The 16,331-nt window shown below is 38.1% G+C and overlaps 1 protein-coding gene across 4 annotated transcripts in view; it reads right to left on the bottom strand.

The window, feature by feature from the left end:
• The window catches only part of IL6ST (interleukin 6 cytokine family signal transducer), a 52,680-nt gene extending 37,816 nt beyond the window's left edge, over positions 1-14,864 (bottom strand). For 3 of the 4 annotated variants that reach the window (XM_055331708.1, XM_055331710.1, XM_055331711.1), the window contains exons 1-2: positions 14,659-14,863; positions 2,536-2,623 (exon numbers count right to left, since the gene is read on the bottom strand). The gene's annotated coding sequence lies outside the window, so the exon portion shown is untranslated. Of the gene's footprint in view, positions 1-2,535; positions 2,624-14,658 lie in introns of all 4 variants that reach the window. The other variant, XM_055331709.1, reaches the window with a different exon arrangement.
• Between the last annotated feature and the right edge of the window lie 1,467 nt (positions 14,865-16,331).

The raw sequence follows: 16,331 nt of genomic DNA, 5'->3' as shown, positions 1-16,331 counted from the left end.
ATAAATAATTTGCTCATCACAAACTGTTCAGACTATTCCAGGATAAAGGATTAAAGAATGAAGTTGCAGGAACTATTTTTCTCCACCTGTTTTATTTCTTACTTCCTAACTTTAAATAGTCCCATATTAGAAAAATCCACATAATTCAACTGCTCATCAAGACAAAAAGAAGAAAACATCTGAGCATACTGGGAGAGTACTATGTGGTCATGCCATCCAGACCACCTACACCAAGGAGTTTGTTCACAGTGTAGGGAAGATTCTCTGTGGTTCCTAGAGACTGGCAATCTTTCTCTTGCTGCACTATAATCTTGTAACAAAACTCTGACACAAAGAGATCCCATAAAAGTATTTATAGTTACCACAAAGCAATTAAATTTACCTAAGCAGGGCTGTGAAACAAAGTATGTAAAAGAAAAACAGGCAAAGGTAGGCTTCACATTTTAATAGAGAGTAATGTTTCCTGGGGCACCTGAGTGGCTCAGCTGGTAAAGCAACTGCCTTCAGCTCAGGGCATGATCCCAGGGTCCTGGGATGGTGTCCCTGTGTCGGGCTCTGCACTTAGCGAGGTCTGCTTCTCCCTCTTCCTCTGCCCCCCTTGCTTGTGCTCTCTCTCTCAAATAAATAAAATCTTTAAAAAAAAAAAAAAAAAAAGCAAGCAAGCAAGGGTACCTGGGTGGCTCAGTCAGTTAAGCATCTGCCTTTGGTTCAGGTCATGATCTCCAGGTCCTGGGATTGAGCCCACATGGGACTCCCTGCTCAGCAGGAGTCTGCTTCTCTCTCTCTCTGTCTCTCTCTCCACTTCTGTCCCTTCTCCCTGCTTATTCTCTGTCACTCAAATAAAATCTTTTTTAAAAAGTAATGTTTGGGATCCCTGGGTGGCGCAGCGGTTTGGCGCCTGCCTTTGGCCCAGGGCGCGATCCTGGAGACCCGGGATCGAATCCCACATCGGGCTCCCGGTGCATGGAGCCTGTTTCTCCCTCTGCCTGTGTCTCTGCCTCTCTCTCTCTCTCTGACTATCCTAAGTAAATAAAAATTTAAAAAAAATAAAATAAAATAAAAAATAAAAAGTAATGTTTCCTGATTTTTAAAAGATTGTCATTGAGATGTGAAGAAACATCTATTAAGGAACTTAATTTCATAGTCCCAACCTAAGAGATGGAAACACAGTAGCACTACCTAAAATATTAAATGCAATACAGTCAACTTCATTTTGGGGCTTGTTTTAAAATGGACCAAATTGACAGTATACTGCTTACTGTTCCTCTCCTTTCATTTTGCTGGCAATACATATTCAACTTAAATTTCTATTATTAGCCTTATCCTCCTTCATCTCTGGCAGAATTTTTCACGTATATATTTCCATGCATATAACCACATATTGCATACAATGATTTTCCTTGAATTCTGCATATATCTTACAAGATTCTATAAAACCAAAATATAATTATTAACCACATATACAGGTTTATTCCAAGCATTGAGTGGTTCTTCTAGAGTGACAATTCCCCAACTACAGTGGTTCAACAAGGTAATGTGTTGAAAGGTGCTATAAGATGCATCACAAGTAATTCACTATTAAAGCAATAAAGTCTATAAATGGTTTTTAAAAATTAGAACACATTCAAGATTATCCCTATAGTTGATCACTCTTAATCATTTTCATTCTCATGGATTTTCTTAAGTGGGAGTTATAATTAATAAATATTTAATAGTTATGCCCTTTATAAATTATTTTTGTTACTTACGGATTGATTTTTGAGTCTCTTTTTCTTTTTGATGCAAGGACAGAAGAAAAAGTATGAATAATACACTTAGATACAGATTTCATGGGAGGAAGAATGTCAATATAAACTTAGTTACTATAGTAACATTACTCCTATAATTGTAGAATGGTAGATGAAGTACAATTGCCAAAAAAGAAGGCAAAGTAATGTTTGTTGAATGAGTAAGCTGGGCAGGGATAAGGATGGGGACAATTTAAATATGCTATCATATATACACATTACAGTGTTACTTTGAATAAATATGCAAAGAGTCAGTCATACCCTACATTATACTAATTATTATCTTAAAAATTATCCAACTCTGCTCTATTCTATTATTACTAATTATTAATGCATACTAACACTTACATACTATGTCACATTACACAAGTGCTTTTATGTAAATTACTTCAGTTGATTCTCCTAATATCCTAGAAAAGGAGGTGGATAGGGCAGGAATCATTATTTCATTATTTTAAGAGTTTATATTTTTAGAACAGCTTTAGGTTTAAACGAAATTGAGAGGAAGGTACAGAGAATTCCCATAACCCTCTGCCCCTACACATGCATAGCTTCTGCTATGGTCAGTATCACTCACCAGAATGGTACATTTTACCAAGGATGAACTTACACTGACACACTTGAATCACCCTAAGTCTACAGTTTACCTTAAGGGCCCGATGGTGTTGTACATTCAATGGGTTTCCATTGCAAGGATTAATTACTGGAACTTTACAAAAGAAAAATTCTGACAGTTTAAGTTACGTACCCAAATCACAAAATTAAGAAGTGAAGAAACAGGGACTTGAAACTAAGTCTTCTGTCTCCAAAGGTCATGCTCTTTTCATCAGGTCTCACTATAAAGAGAGGAGAGCCTTGTTCAGAAAGCTGGCTTTGATAATATTTATTATTAAATAATAATAAATTCTTAAATCTTTGCCTGCTATAAGCCTTTCTGAAAGTATCCCATTTTACATACCCTTGGATCTTCAGTAGAAAACAATCCTATAAACACCTATATAACAATATTTAAGCATCCTAGTCCTGTTTTGAAAAATACTTGGAAACATTATCAGCCCTCCATGTCCAGTCCAAACTTCCCTGATGTTGACATAATGTCACAGAGACATGAAAGGGATATTTTGTTGAATTTGACAAAGGAAGTAAAAGTAAATCATTAACAGAATCACACCTTTTACCCTTTCACTAGCAGTTAAAGGCTACTGACTCTTCAACTGCCATACTATTTTGTGCACACAGACATAAAAATTCAGTCTAAAATTCAGTACCAGGTTAAATTCTAGTGTGAATGATGGTGGTTCCTCTTTGAAATATAAAAGATAACTTCAAACTTGGGCAAGAAGTTGAATCCTCCATTACTATTTCACACGTATTAAGCCTTTGATGTAATTTAATAATACATAAGAAATTAAATGTATATCAAAGAGATATTAAAATGCAAAGGAAAAATTATTTTTAAATTTTCAAATGAACAGAAGTTGAAAATACATCATATACAAGTCTTTTTTCCAAAAGTATCCACCAAATTGTTCACATTAGTTATCTTGGTGAGATTATAGAAGACTTTTTCAATTTGTATATTACAACATTATATTGTATAAATATATGCATTCTTTTTTTTTTAAGATTTTATTTATTAATGAGAGACATACAGAGAGAGAGAGTCAGAGACATAGACAGAGGGAGAAGCAGGCTCCATGTGGGGAGCCTGACGTGGGACTCGATCCCGGGTCTCCAGGATCAGGCCCTGGGCTGAAGGTGGCGCTAAACCGGTGAGCCACCCGGGCCGCCCATGTATATGCATTCTTAATATACAAAAATGGGATCACAAAAATGTTCTGTAACATGCATTTTTCACTTATATTTGGACACCTTTCTAAGTCAATACATAAAGATTAATTCCTTATAGCATTTTCTTAAATTCACCTTCTCAAACAGGTCTTCCCTGAGCACCCAGGATTGCTTTTCCCCCTTTCCTATTTTTTTTCTCAATGGCACTTAACACTTTCTAAAATGATTTGGCAAACATTTCTTGTAAAGGGCCAGACCATAAATATTTTAGGTTTTGTAGGTAGTAAGGTCTCTGTTGCAATTTTTCAACTTTGTTATAGATAGTAAACAAATGGGCATGGGTAAATTCTAATAAAATTATTTATTAAGATAGGATGCACACTAGATTTGGTCTGCAGACCATAGTATGCCAACCCCTGCTCTAAAATAATATTTAATTTACTTATTTTATTGGCTGTTATGGATTGAATTGTGTATTCCTCCTGAAAGATATGTTGATGTCCTAACCCCCCAGTATCTCATCATGTGACCCTGTTTGGAAATAGGGCTGTGACTGATGTAATTAGTTAAGATGTGATAAAGGAGTAGGGTGGGTCCTTAATACAATATGATTGGCTATCCTTATGAAACACACAGGCACAATGCCATGTGACAACACAGGCAGGCATTGGAGTGATAGAGCTATAAGCTAAGAAATGTCAAGGGCTAACTAAGAGCCACCATCAGAAGTAATGAAAAGGCAAGGAAAGATTCTATCAAGAGTTTCAGAAGGACTTCTGGCCTCCAGAACCTTAAGAGAATAAACTCCTGTTATTTTAAGTCATCCAGTTTGTGGCACTTTGTTACAGCCACTCTGGGAAACTAATACATTGTCTGTGCACCTAAAACAGAATGCTAGCAAATTAGGCAAGAAATTTTGTTGTTTTGTTCTCTACTGTATTCCTAGCATTAAGAATCATACCGGGCATAGTAAGCACCCCAATATATTTGTTGGATGAACTGACTTCCTTGTTGTAAGTAGATGCATAATGTATTAGTGGAATAAATACAATATATTAGTCCCAAGTCTTTGCATGGACATAAGCTTTCATTTCTCTTGGGAAAATACTGAATAGCTAGGTCCTATATATGGTTAAGTATATATTCATATTCTTCTTTGGTGATGTGTCCAAATACTTCGCTCATTTTTAAATTGGGTGTGTTGTTTTCTCATTAATATGTTTAGAAAGTTTTTAAAAAAATAGAATGCTAGATATAAGGTCTTTATTAGAAAATCCTTCGTAATTTCTCCCTATCTGTGGCTTATCTTCCCATTCTTTTAACTGTGCTTTCTAAAGAGGAGACATTTTCATTTTAATGGAGTCCATCCAATCTATGAATTAATACTTTTAGTACTGTATCTGAGAAATCCTTGCCTAACCCAAAGTCTCAAAAGTTTTCTATGTTTTCTCGTTGTAAGTTTTATAGTTTTAGGTTATATACTCAGGTCTATCAACTATTTTGAGATAATTTTTATATATGGTGTAAAGTAGGTATTCGAGTTCATTTTGTTACATACGGATAGTATCTAAACTATTTGTAGAAAAACTATCCTTTCTCAAGCGAATTGCCTTTACACTTTCATCAAAAATCAGTTGTCCATATATGTGTGGGTCTATTTAGTACTCTATTCCACGGCTGGGCAAACTTTTTTACGTAAAGAGCCAGAGAATAAATGTTTTAGGCTTTGCAGACCATAATGTCTGTTGGAACTACCCCATCTGCTGTTTGTAGCACAAAAGCAGCCATAGATAATACATAAACAAATGAATGTGGTTGTGTTCTAACAATACTTTATAAAAACAGGAGGCACCCTGGATTTCACCTGTGAGCTCTAATTACCCAATTCCTGGTCTATTCTGTTTCATTGATCTATCTGCTTATAAGTCTTGAAATCAGTGTTCTGTGTGTACTTAAAAAGCATACCTGTTGCAGGAGTGTTATATAAATGTCAATCGGGCCAATCTGGTTGATAGTGTTATTCAAATCTTTATCTTTAGTCATTTTCTGTCTATTTCCTCTACCAATTATTGAAAAGGAGGTACTGATATTCCCAAATAGAACTGTGGCTTTATTTCTTCCTCCACTTCTTTTAGATTTTGCCCTGTTTTGAAGCTATGTTATTAGGCACATAAATACAAGGTCTTGATGAAGTGACTCTTCTACTATAGTGTAATGATGTTCTTTACCAATGGTAATATTCTTTGCTCTGAAATCTATTTTGACATTATTACAGACATCTAATCTTCTCTTCCATTAGTGTTATCATGGTATATCTTTCTCCATTCTTTTATATTTTATCTGTTTATTTCTTCAGATTTAAAGAGCACTGTGTTTTTTGTTGTGCTTTGTTTTGGTAGGTAGCATATAGTTGTATCTAATCGGACAAAGTTTGCTTTCTTTGGGTGTCTAGGCCACTAATATATTATTATTGATACAGTTAGGTTTAAAGCTATCATCTATGCATTTGTTTTCTACTTATCTAATCTCTGCTCCTCCTTTTCTTCTATTTCTGTCATTTGTGTTGAGTATGGATTTCTATTTTGCCTTCCTTCCTGACTTATAAGCTATTAATTCTTTATTTTGTTATCTTAGTAATTACTTTAAGGTTTATAGTATGTATCTTAAACTTTTCAGTTTACAAGTGATGTTATAGCACCTCATGCACAGGAGTAGACATCTATTTCTCTCCTCTTAATCTTTTTTTTTCCTCCTCTTGATCTTTATGCTATTTTTGGCATACAAGTTACTTTTACATATTTTATAAACTTCAGATGTACTTTATATATGTTGTAAACCATACTGTTACTGTTTTGGTTTAAACAATTATTTTAAAAGAGATTTCTGGGGGATCCCTGGGTGGCTCAGTGGTTTAGCACCTGCCTTCAGTCCAGGGTGTGATCCTGGAGTCCCGGGATTGAGTCCCACGTCAGGCTCCCAGCATGGAGCCTACTTCTCCCTCTGCCTGTGTCTCTGCCTCTTTCTCTCTGTTTCTCATGAATAAATAAATACAATCTTTAAAAATAAATAAATAAAAGAGATTTCTATAATATAAATATCTTATGTATATATACATGTCAGTAACATTTCCAGAGTTTCAAATCCTTTCTCTAAGGTCTATATTTCCATCTAATATTTTCTTTGTCTGAAGGATGATGATGATGATGATGATCATGATGGATTATTATTTGCAGTGTGGTTCTGCTAGTGATGGATTCTTTAAGTTTTTACATACCTAAAAAATATTTAGGTTATTTATCCAAAGAATACAAAAATATTAATATAAAGGGATACATGCACTTGACGCTTATAGCAGGGCTATCTACAATAGTCAAATTATGTAAATAGCCCAAATTATGGAAACAGCCATTGACTGATGAATGGATAAAGATGATGTGTTATATATACACAATGGATTATTACTCAGCCATCAAAAAAGAATGAAATCTTGGCATTTGCAATGATGTGGATGGAACTAGAGAATCCTATGCTAAGCGAAACAAGTCAGGGACAAATATCATACGATTTCACTCATATTTGGAGTTTAAGAAATAAAACAAGCAAAGGGGAAAAAAAGAAAGGCAAACCAAGAAAGACTAAAGAAAATGAACTGATGGTTACCAGAGGGGAGATGGGTGAAACAGTTGATGGCGATTAAGGAGTGCACTTGTGATGAGCACTGGGTGTAATAAAGAATCACTATATTATAGACCTGAAATTAATATCATACTGTATGTTAACTAACTGGAATTAAAATTAAAACTCAAAAAAAAAAAAAGATACACTGGGTGAGGTTGGAGCAGTGCTTATTCTAGGGTGATTTATTTATTCCCTACTACTGAGGCAGGATTCTTCTGTATCTCTATCAGTGTCCCATGAGTCAAACAGTTCCCACCTTGGCTGGTGAGGACAAGTACCTTTCCTGACCCTATGCAACCACCAAGTACTGTTATCTTTACCCCTCCAGGAGGTTCTTTCCCTGGCCTACAGTAATTTCTTTATATGCATGCACTGGTCAGTATTCAGCTAAATAGTTTAATGGGACCTTTGAAGCTTTCAAGAGTCCTCTAGTATTCTATTCTGTGAACTCTGGCTCTTTTGATATTGCCAGCCATCTCCACAGGTCAAAGAGAATCCATGGAGCTTACCCTGGATTCCCACTACCTGTGTCATGGCCTGGAAACTTTTTCAAAATAGTAGGCTAGTGCAATCATATGTTTCATCTTACTTGTTTCCCACCTATCAAGACTAGTGCCCTTTCATTATCCAGTGTGAAGTATCTTGATTATATTGTCTCATGTGTTTGTTTTATGGTTGTTTTAGGCAGGAGAGTAAATCCTATCCTTATAATCTCATTTTGGCCCTAAGTGCAAGTTGCATAGTCATTTGGATACCAAATCAAACAAGGAGTACATAATAAAACCATTGTCAAACTGTTATGTATACTGGTGTGAAAAATCCTAATTAAAGCATTTGCAAATTAATTTTAGCAGAATACATGAAAACAACAACAAAAAGCCCGTAAATTCTAACAAGTATTTAGCCTAAAAAATATAAGTATGGTCCAGTAAGCAAAAAGATAACAATATTAAATACTACCCACTCTATTTATTAAGAGAACTATACAATCATTCCAATAGATGCTTGAGAATCATCTGATAATGATAATATTCAACAACTATTCAATTCAAATTAAAAAATAACAACAAAGTGTCAGAAAACTAAGACTGAAAGAGACCATCCTTATCTTGATAAAGTACAACAAAGAAGAGGATGGATTATGAAATCAGACTGCCTATGTTCAAACCCGGACTCCTTAATTTTTTTGTAAAACATCTTAGCCAAGTTATTTGATATCCCTCACTTTCATTTTCCTTATCTATAAAATGAGCATAACAGCACCACCTACCCACTTATTACCTAGGACTTTTGTGAAGATCAAATAAATCAATAAACATAAAGCACTTGGAATCTACCTGCTCATATTATGTACACAATACATGGTAACCTGTTGTTACCAACACAGCTCTTGCTGTTGCTGCCACAGTCCTTTATCAGAAACCTAGAGTAAATGTCATATTCAAAAATAAAAATTAGAAGCATTCCTATTCAAGTCATAATACAAACAAGGTGCTTGGAGTTATCACTTATTCAACACTGTTCCAGAGGGCTTAACCAAAAATAGAACAAACAAGTAATATAAAAATGGAAAAAGAAAAACTTGTAGATGATATTATCTATGAAAAAAAAAAAAAGAATCAAATGACAAACTACTACCACTACTGAAAATTTAACATCAGATTTAAGCAAAAGACCATCAAAATATAGAGCTTTCCTATATACCAGGAATAATCAATTAGAAATGTAAAAGAAAAAATTCTATTCCTAATAGCATCAAAAACTGTAATAGCTAAGAAAAAATCTAATCAGAGCTATGTAATAACTTTATACAGAAAACTATAAACCTTTACTAAATAGCTCATCATTTAAGACTTAAATGCCATGGAATGAAAAACAAACTATACATAGAGACAATGGTTCTTCAGAAATTAATATAGTAATGCAATATAATTTTAATCCAAATTGCAAAGTGGTTTATTATAGAACTTTACAAACCAATTTAAAATTTCATATAAAATATTAGTAATAGCCAAAAGCCAATTTTCAAAAGGAATAAAGAGAATACTTGTCCTATCATCTATGAAGATGTACTACAACATTATAGTAATTAAAACATGACATTGCATATGAATAATTCGATCAATGGTATAAAACCAAAAATCCAGAAAGAGATCCATATATACTTAAGAATTTAATCATCTGATTAAAAAAAAAATAAAAGCACTTCATATCACCGGGGAAATAAAGCAGCATTTAATAAACAGTACTGGGACAACTGGCTCCACAAAGTTGAAGAGCTCTATTTCATTGCAGATAAATATACTCCCAATTAAGGATCTTCAGATTAAGAGTATTAGAAGAAAATACAGTTAGGTTTATGACCTTAGAGTTAGATAAGTCCCCCTACATATTATGACCAACTGTTTTAGACCTATGAAAAAGGTTTAAGGAGTATTTCTGATGACCACCCACATTCTCAGTACAGCTTAAATAAAATATAACAAACACAGTTGGAGCCAAATAAACACATCTTGCTCTTAAGAAGTTCAAAGTTCAGAAAGGTAGAATATGCACAGAATGCTACAGAGGCTTGGAGAATAGCCCAATTCCCAAAGGGCCCAGGAAGGCCCAGAAATGAAAATACACATAAAGATTTTTTCTAAAGAAAAAAAAAAAAGATTTTTTTTCTAAAGAGAGAAAATAGCATACACCTGAGCTATATGTTATCTTTGACTCTAAATGCCAAATGAAGATTATCAATGGCAAAATCCCAGCACATGCCAGTGTATAAACCAGAGCTGTGCTCTCTGAAACACAGCTCTGATGAGTTTACTTTGTGTTAGGGAATGGAGGTGAGGGCATACATACAACAGAACATCCAAACAAAAACAGGTTGTGTAGACAACCAATACAAATGCCTCAGAGCACAGGATGAAACTGATTAGTTTGAGTAAAGAGAAAAAGAAAGTCTGGAGGCAGAACATCTAAATTTTAAGAGGGCAACAGATTTATTGTGCTGAAAAGAATAAAACTCCGGCTCTGGATATGTATACAGACAGCTTTAAAATAATAATCTACGCTACAGCCACATTTCAACACTTAGAGCTCTCTTAGTCATGATCCATTAGCTAACTAGTATCTCATTAAATCTCACTGAGCTATACTAAACAGACACAGAAAAAGAGACTGTAGCCATTGTAACAATATCACAAATGTTTCTGAAACATTGTTGACCATGTTTGCTTCTTGAATTTTCTCTTCTGGTTTCTATGTAATGGTTTCATGTGGTTGAATTCTTTTACCTACTTTATTGTCTTCTTCACTGAATTCTCTGCTAGGTTTTACCTCTCGGCTATGAATGTACCTGAGTATTTGGAACCTACTGTTTTTTAAAAACTTTAAAAATTTTTTTTTAAAAAATAACAACTTCTTTGAAGACATATGACTTTAACTATCACTATTTCAAACAAAATAATTTCAAGAACTCTGGTTGGGACCTTTCTTTTGATTCCAGTTACGTATCATTGTCTTGGATATTCTGCCTCTAACTCAAATAGAAAGGTCTAAAAACAATACACACATGTATATATATATATATATATATGTAACTGCATGCGCTTCTAAAAAAAAGTCACAGTACTTATCTTTCCCCCATCTAAGACCACCTTTTTTGAATTGCTAAAGTCAATGGGATCCATTAAATTCTAGCTTATCCAATCTTCTTTTATGCTGTCTTTCCCATTTGTCTCTTCTTTTCTACCCTCTACCATGACAAATGTGATTTAGGCACTGATCATCTTAATACTTATCTGCCTTCCTGCTTCCAGTCTCTTTCCATCCTCCAAATCATTCTGACATTATAGGTGAATGAATATACCTAAAACACTACCTTAAACTTGTCACTCTTAAGCTCAAAAGTTTTTCCAAGGGGCAATAACAATGCCAAATATTTTAGCTATTTAAGAACCTAAAAATTTGGCTTCATGTGCCTGTCCAACATATCTTTTCCAGTATTTAAAATCTATTCTAGAGGAGCCTGGCTGGCTCAGCTGGTAAAGCAAGTAACTCTTGATCTAAGAGTTTTGAGTTCAAGGCCCACGTTGGGTGTAGAGATTACTTACAACAAACAAACAAATACTAAAGACGACTCTAAAAAGCTCTCTACTCAAACTGTTCCCTCAAGCTACCACTTGTAGCTGTACATCTAAAGAGAATAGCGAACAATCTGTTGAAATTATTAATGCAGTTTCCCAAATGCAAAGCAAATATCTAAGCTTTCATTTTTCTTTGACCTCATCACGCCATTCATATTTTGGTCTACTTTTTATCATTTCCTACTCCTACAGACTAAGCTCACTCCCACAGACCAAGCTCAAGACACAGCAAACTACCAGACTTTCTCTAACACATTTTGTTATTTAAGAGTTTGTACTTCTGGGGATCCCTGGGTGGCGCAGCGGTTTAGCTCCTGCCTTTGGCCTAGGGCGCGATCCTGGAGACCCGGGATCGAATCCCACGTCAGGCTCCCGGTGCATGGAGCCTGCTTCTCCCTCTGCCTGTGTCTCTGCCTCTCTCTCTCTCTTTCTGTGTGACTATCATAAATAAATTAAAAAAAATTAAAAAAAAAACTTAAAAAAAAAAAAGTTTGTACTTCTACATATGCCATCCCCTAACTCTACAATGTCTTTCCCCAGACTCTGCTTTGCCCCGTGTGTAACTCAGATGAAACATCATGTCTCCTACGGAAATCCCCCCCCACCATTCCCACAAACATCTTTGCTCCCAATGCACTTGCGTACAATTCCATAATAGGAGTTTAAGCCCTGTAATGTAACTGTTTCTATGTCTCGATATCCTCAGAATCCAAGATACTTTGAGGCATGATGAGGGCAATTAAGAGTGGGTTTTAAAAGACCTCCTGGTATGGCCATATTATTTTAGTCACTGCCTTTCAAATATACTATATGAAGAGGGAATATATGCATCACAGTTAAAAGCTCAGATTCTGAAGCCAGGCTATCTATGTATGAATTCTAGATCTACCCCTTATTCAGCATGGCACTAGACAAATTAACCTCTCTTTGCTTTGGTTTCCTTCTTTGTAAAAGGAAGATGGTAACATTTACCTCCTAAGGTTATGAGGATTAAAAGAATTAATACAGGCAAAGTGCTCAGAACAGTGACTGGCACAAATAAGCATTATTTTTGTACTGGCTATTGTAATTAATATACTTTTTTTTTTCCTGACTCTTTCTACATAGACCTCTATTTGGAATGGGCTTCTTTCATTTTTCTCTTTATCCAGGTCTCACAAAGGTTTCAGGTCTGACCTCTGCTCAATCCTTTGATTATTCCAACTCTTAAATAATCACTCCTAATTTATATTTTATCACTCCTAATTTAGATATCTACAGCAGTTTCTGCATCATTCTACACTTAATTAAAGCTGCCTTGCATCCTTGCAATTTTCATACATTTGTCAGCCCAATTTCTATAAACTCTATACATGTCCTAACAATATCTCATGCATATTTGTGAATTCCTGTAGCCAGCAGTAAGTGGTTACTATTTATTATGTAAAATAACAGAGTAGAAACTTCAAATCTGATCATACAGCCTTTGCAATCAAGAAATGGAGAAGACTGTGAGAACATTCCACACTTCTCTAGAAGCCAAGCTGCAAATACATTAGAGCCAGGGAGTCCTGACTCCTGTTAAAATGAGAAGCTCTAAAATAGCTTCTGTGGAGGAAAAAAGCCCTCCCTGCAGAGCAGTTATGGGGAGTCCATAAGTGGCCAAACTAAACTGTAGTAGTGGATCCTCCATGAGAAGTGTGTCAGTATAACAGAACGACCAAGTGAGAGTACAGGGGTTGCAATTACACAGATCTACGTTTCAAAAGGACCCTGAGCCTCAGTTTCCTTCTCTGTAAAGTAGATACTGAGACATTTTACTTCAAAGGTATATAATAATCGACATTCACCCTAACATTTAACTGCAGTGCAAATGCCCTTGGGAAAACCTATAAATAAACTGAAAACACTGCAAGTCATAAATAAAAATGAGGACACTGTGCACATTTTTCATTACATAAGAAAATATGTCCGCAGTATTTAGAATATTCCAAATTACCTATGAGAAAACTAAACATGTTGTAGCACTGTCAATTATACAGACTTGAAAAGAGGGGAAAATTCCACCATGAAACTTACTCCCCTTTTCTCACACTTTCTCCATCCTGTAACTTTCTTCTTCCACTTGTAATTAAAAACAAGTGTTCAAAAACTATCCCCCGAAAGAAATAACTGGAAAACAGGATTTAACTTAGTATCCAGTTGGCTTTATAAACGTAGAGTTCCATTTACAGTTCAAAAATACTTCAAAATGGGAATTACCATGAATTTAAGAAATTAAGATAATGGCGAACAGCTCCTAGGATGATCTGAGTCAGGAATTTCAAATTAAGAGTTGTTCCAACTTGAAGCTGGCAGTCACACGGTCTAAAGGGTTTGTTTACAGCTCCGACTTAACCAAAGACTCCAATCTTTTATAAGAGTCACCCTGGCATTCTAATCACTAATTATTTTAAAGCTTAGTGTAACTGCTGAAATGCCCAGGACTACACAAATCAAGCCGAAAATGGGTGTTCTGAAGGGGGGGGGGGGGACACGACAAAACCCCAACAACCTCCAAGTGGCAAGTCTTATTTCTGAACTGATATTTTTTTCATTTGGAGTTATGAATAAAATGCTGTTCATCTACTGAAAAACAAAACCTTGCCGCTTGGAATAACCTTTAAGCTTGGGGGAGGGGTTAAGTTTTAAAGATGGATTTGGTACTTTTCAGATACAGCGTTAAGGTGGGATTCTTTAAGGACGGATACATGTGAGAGAGAAAAAGAAGAAAGAAGAGGCTGTTAGTTGAAAATGTTTTAATTAAGGTGAACTTTCAACAGGGTTGAGACATTATGATTTCAGGATGGAAAGATGGCTTTGCTGAGGAGCTGCTAACTTCCAGGTAGAAAGTGAAGAGTCAAGTGCGGGGCCGGCGGAATTGAAGGGGAGACGGAAAGGAGCGAAAAGTGGGGACTGGGGGGCGTGGGCCTAAGAAGGGTGTGTGTGTGTGTGTGTGTGTGGTGTGTGTGTGTGGGTGGGCGTGTGTGCGCGCGCGCGCGTACCGGAGAAATATAGGTGACAAAGTTGTGGGAATCAGATTCCGGGCTGTGTGAACACGGAATGGAAGGAGGAATGCGGGGGGTTTCCAGGCTGGAACTAGCAAGCTGGGGACGCGCGGCGCTGGGGCGCCCCTCTCCCGGGGCAGGGCGGCCGCCTGGAGGGCCCGGCCCCCAGGCCCGAACGCCCCGACCTAGCCCTCGTCCTCGCGCTACGCGGCCCTTCACTCGGTCGCGACACCTCCTCACCTCAGGCCTCGGCGCTTCACTCAACCGCATCCGTACAACGCAGGACTCCCCCGGCGCCAGGCCGGGCCGGTCGGCCGCACAGTCGCGGCCTCCAGCTCAGCTGCGCCCGGGCGTTCCCCTCGCGGCTCCGCCGGCCTCTCAGCTCTGAGCTCCTGCTCCGGCTCGCTCCCGGTTCCCTCCCGCAGACGCAGCACGCGGCCCTCCTCCCACCGCGGGGCGCTGCGCCCCCTGACCCCGCCTCGCAGCGCCCTCGCCGCGCCCCGCCTCCGGATTTAGGGGCTGTATGCTGATTGGCTCCGGCGAGACCCGGCGCGCCCGGGCATTGGTCGGGAGGCCGCCCGACGGCGAAGGGGCGGGACTCCGGGCAGCTGCGATTCCCGTAACGCGGCTCCTGGCGTCCGGGATTCCGGCGGCTGCGCCCGCGTCGCCTTTCCTAGACCGGATCGAAGGGTTCCCCCCGCCTCTCCTCTGCGGGCGGAAGGAGCGGAATGTTCCATTTTTCCGTGGAATAACAGGCTCGTGAACTGAAGCTCGGTGCTTCCTACGCCCGCCGCCGTCCCGTCTCGCTGTGGTGCCCCGGGCCTGCCCTCGCGGCCTTCCCCGAGGGACCGCCGGCTCCCCTGGGGACAGGGCAGGCGTGGGAGTTTCTCAGGGAAAGTGAAGGACTCGATGGTCGTGACTCGACACGAGGTGACCGCAGACCGTGGCGGCGGCGGCCTCGGTGCGAGTCTTCCATAAACGAACCTTGCCACGATATGTATTTCCAAGTTTGGCTGCGATTGATCGGTGAACCCCCCCAGAGCTGGCGTGACCTGCCAAGAAACTAGTTCAGTTCTTCCTTGCGGTTTGTACCTCTCAAGCTGTGATTAAAAAAAAATACCTAGCAAAAACTAATTTCGTTACATGCCTCCCCCGCCTGAGAAATGGACCTTCAGGCTCGCCGTGATTTTTTTTTTTTTTTTTTTTTTTTACTCCCCTACCGAGGGCATGGAGAAACTTGTAAGATAAGCCGCGTGCGTGTGCGCGTGCGCGTGCGCGTGTCAAGAAACACCCGGAGGCCAGGGCCTTTTTGTGGAAGAACGGCAGGCCAGGCGGTAGGAGGGCAACAAGGGTTTAACAGACTTGGAACACATTATACCCCTAAATGAAAAATTACAGAGTTTGTCATTATATTGAGGATTCAGGTGCGAGAGAATAAAACACAGGACAAATTACAATATCTTAGTTGTTGATCAGATAATTTTGAAGAGACACGGAAAAGCAGATCTAGGGCTAAGGGACTCCCAAGCAAACGCGGCGACGGTGCTGTAAGAGAAGCAAAGCTCCACCGTGTTCAGCTCTCGCTCCTCCCTGTCAGGCTACAGCTAACCTACAGGGTATGATGGAATTGTATCCTAGTCCTGCCATTTATAGGGGTGCTGAAAACAAACGTAGAAAAAATTTAAATTAAAATGTTTATTTAGAGCTAGCAAACATTTATTTAGAGGCAATGGATAGTGGTTAAGTGTACTTTCTGGTTCCAAATCACCTGAGTTGGCATCCTGTTGCTGCCATTTCCTGTGTCTGTGACAGTTGGTTGGCAAGTTATCTCATTTTCTTTATCTGCAAAATCAGAATAATGGTACCGACCTAATAGGATTGCTGCAAAGGTTAAGTATTATATACCAGACATG

Source organism: Nyctereutes procyonoides, unplaced genomic scaffold, assembly GCF_905146905.1.
Source record: "Nyctereutes procyonoides isolate TBG_1078 unplaced genomic scaffold, NYPRO_anot_genome, whole genome shotgun sequence".
Classification (NCBI taxonomy): Eukaryota; Metazoa; Chordata; class Mammalia; order Carnivora; family Canidae; genus Nyctereutes; species Nyctereutes procyonoides.
The sequence above is the reverse complement of the archived record's forward strand: the minus strand, read 5'-3'. Positions and strand labels throughout refer to the sequence as shown.